Genomic DNA, 3,604 nt, shown 5'->3' on the forward strand with positions numbered 1-3,604 from the left:
ATTTTCTTTCCTTTAGTATGCTTTTCCTCTTGTTCTTTTCCTTCATTATCCTCTTTCTTTCCCTCCATTATCCACTTCTTACTTTCCTTCATTTATAATTTCTTTCATCCCCATTTTCCTCCCCTCTTTTCACGCATCCTCTTTCTTTCCATCTGTTATCCTCTTGTTCCTTTCCTTCCTTTACCACCTCCTCTCTTTTTCATCCCCTCTTTATCTCCCCTTTTTCTTTCTATCCACTTCTTAATTCCCTTTTTTTAATCCTCCTTTTTTCTTCCTTCTTTGTCCCTTGATGGCGATGCTCCTCCGTCGCGGCCGTCACCTGGGATTAAAGGTAAGAAACAGGACGAGGCCGGAGCTCAGGTGTGACTCATGGTACACGACAGGTCTTTTCCCTCCTCCTTAAAAGTGGCTGGCCATTATCACCGCCAGTTGGCCTTTTATTGCCTCCTGCCTCCAACTTTCGATGCTCTCTCTCTCTCTCTCTCTCTCTCTCTCTCTCTCTCTCTCTCTCTCTCTCTCTCTCTCTCTCTCTCTCTCTCTCTCTCTCTCTCTCTCTCTCTCTCTCTCTCTCTCTCTCTCTCTCTCTCTCTCTCTCTCTCTCTCTCTCTCTCTCTCTCTCGAATTTTTATTTTCCGGTCTACTATTTTTCTTTTTTGTCTTTTTGTCTTTTTCCACTAAACTCCTCCTTTCTTCCTCCTCCTCCTCCTCTTCTTCCTAATTTTCTTCCCCTTCTTCCTCCTCCGTTTCGTTCTCGTCCTGCTCCTCCTCCTTTTCTCCTTTTTCTTTCTTTTTCTTTTCCTTTTTCTTTCTTCCCCATCAACATCTTCTTCTTCTTCATCTTCCTTAACATCCTCTCCTTCTTCCTCCACCTCCTCATCTTCCATCTCCACTTTCTCCTCCTCCTCCTCCTCCGCCATATCCTGCTCCCGCTCCTCGTCCTTCTCCTCCTCTTAATACTATTTCAGCATCAATCATGACGTATTAATCAGGTAATTACCAGCCCCGAGACGCAACCCCTCGCAAGTCATCAAAGGGCGGGGCAGGAGGCGCCTAACCCACACCAGTGAGATGGCCGATACTCGCCTCGCCCTCACGGAACCCCGGCCCTTACGAGACAGGCCGCTGAAGGGAAGGCGCCGCTGGCTGGCAAGTTTGTTTTAAGGGAGACTTTGGGTGACCACAACCGTATTACCTCCTCCTGGACTTAGACGGGGGTCGATAAGGCCTATTGGTACCCCTCGTGGCTCTCGGGTACGTCTGGGAAAGGCTTTTAGTCAGTCCGTAATAAAATTCGGCAAACATGAAAGATGCAGAGGAGGTGCGGTGGGAGAGAAGACGCATTGAGAGGGTATATACAAGCTGTTCATAGATGTTTCCTAAAGGGGGTGTGTTTCAATAAAATGATGGAGGGGGCAGAATCTGGAAGCCTAAGAGGGTATACAAGCTGTTCATAGATGTTTCGTCAGGGGGGGGGGGGGGGTGTACTCTGTTTCAGTAAAATGATGGAGTAATTAATCTGGAGGTCTTTCGGTAACGTATTTGATGGTGTAAGTTTGTTGGGTTTATGTTAGTCTCTATATTGTTGTCTAAATGAGAAATGAAATAGTGGAGGGGCAGAATCTGGAAGCCTGAGAGGGTATACAAGCTGTTCATAGATGTGGGAAGTGTTTCTACGAGCCTCGCGGGGTTCAACGTGTAACAGCTTTGCGGTGTTAGCAGGCATGTGGAGCTGCTGGACACACACCTCCGTCAAGACTCGGTGGGTTAGGTTTTCACGTACGAACTGTTCTATTTAGTAGGCATGAAACTGTTTGAGCGTCTAGGAGTAGGCTAAAGGATGTAGGATGGCTTTTGGGAGGTTTTGACAGGTACGGCAGATTCAGATTCAGATTTTTTTTTAGAAAAGTTGGGGGAAATTACAGAGGAGGGGGAGGGGTACATACATATGGCTTAATCTAGGGAAAATCAAAATGCATGTATGGAAGAGAAAAAAGGGGGGATGTAAATTAACAGGGTGGAAGTAGAAGAGAGAGGGGTGCCGGGAGGACGGCTTGCTGTTTTTATTTCAAGGTTCAAGGAGAAAGTAAAAAAGGGCGAAAAATGTATGGCAGGTAGACGGAGGAACGAGACAGATAATACATACAAAACACAGAAATAGAGGACATAAGGGTTGCATATAAGGGTTGTACACAATGTAGACACGGAAAGTAACGCAGAAAACGATACGGGAAACGAGAAAGTCTAAGCATAGCAGAATGCAGAACGATGTAATTACAATACAGAGCAGACCTTCCCCACGCAGCATAGAAAGCATGGCGTGGCCGGTGCTGTCTCTGTAAGGCAGCCACTCGTCGCCTCGTCTTTGTTTTTCTCGCCAGACGTGGCACGGCAGCGAGGGGTGTCCGGCCCCTCCCCCCCACCCCCCCAGCTGCATGTCCTTTGTCACTTTGCGCTCTGACGTGAATAAAATTTACTGCATCCAATTCTCTAAACTTCTCAGAACATTTTCATCCGCACGCGATATGAATACGATGAGCCTCGGCGACTTTGAATATATTGCGTTTCAGAACTTGACCCTCCGGCACCGAGCGCCGCTGGAAATCTAATTTGTGTCTTTACCGCGAAGTGCTTGGTCTCCCTTTCTGCAGACAAAGGAACTGTGATTTTTCTTACTCTAAATTACGCCTGCGGTGACCACGGAAAAATGTTGGTGTGTGTTGGGAGAAACGTTATTTACCTTTCCCGGATATGTCGGGCGCGCACGCTATACTTTACCTCGTTGTCTTTTCGGTTCCTTTCTTTTCGCAAGTATACGTCGTTTGAATTGAGGTCCTGAATCAAATCCTGCGAGTATAAAGGCGTCGAGACGGAGTGGTTCTGCAGCTGTCTCTTCATGGGCGGCGGCGCGTGCAGGACTCGAAGCACCTGAGGACACATACGTCTTTCTCCTTATAAATGAACTTGTGGGGGATGCACCAGGGTGCCTTTTCTCCCCTCAGCTCTCCTCGCTCCTCCCCGCCCCGTGTCCTTCCCCGCTCCGTGCGTTTCTCCGCCCCGTGTCCTTCCCCGGCCCATGTTTTTCTCCTCCCCGAATCCTTCCCCACCCCGTGTCCTCCCCGCCCCGTATCCTTCTTCGCCCCGTGTCCTTCCTCTTGGTGCCCCAACGCCCACGGGGAGCGGCTCGCGGCCCCGGGATGCATTAGTGCGGGGGACCAACAGGCCGGACCCTCGCCAAACTTTTGCCCGGGACGAAGCTCACGACTCCTTACAGCATCGTCCGTCTTCATTTGTAAGGATTTTCAGTCGAGAATCTTCTTTAAGTTTGGTTACTTTTACTTTATGTTGGCGCGAGGCGAGGCGGTGGCGGGCCAGGGCGGGACGGGGCGGGACGGGGTGGGACGTGAGGCGGCCGGTGTGAGGAAAGAATTGGAAAGGAACATTATTTTAAAGGTTATGATTTTTTTTCTCTTCTTTGCCTTCTCCTCCTCGTTCATCTTGGCATTTGTTCGAACGGCTTTTGAAAGAAGACTCAGACACTTCAAAATTCTGTGTTCATGACATCTTTTCACTGTCGTTTCTTTATCATCTGTCTCACGTAGACTTT

This window comes from Eriocheir sinensis, chromosome 10 (genome assembly GCF_024679095.1).
Source record: "Eriocheir sinensis breed Jianghai 21 chromosome 10, ASM2467909v1, whole genome shotgun sequence".
NCBI lineage: Eukaryota > Metazoa > Arthropoda > Malacostraca > Decapoda > Varunidae > Eriocheir > Eriocheir sinensis.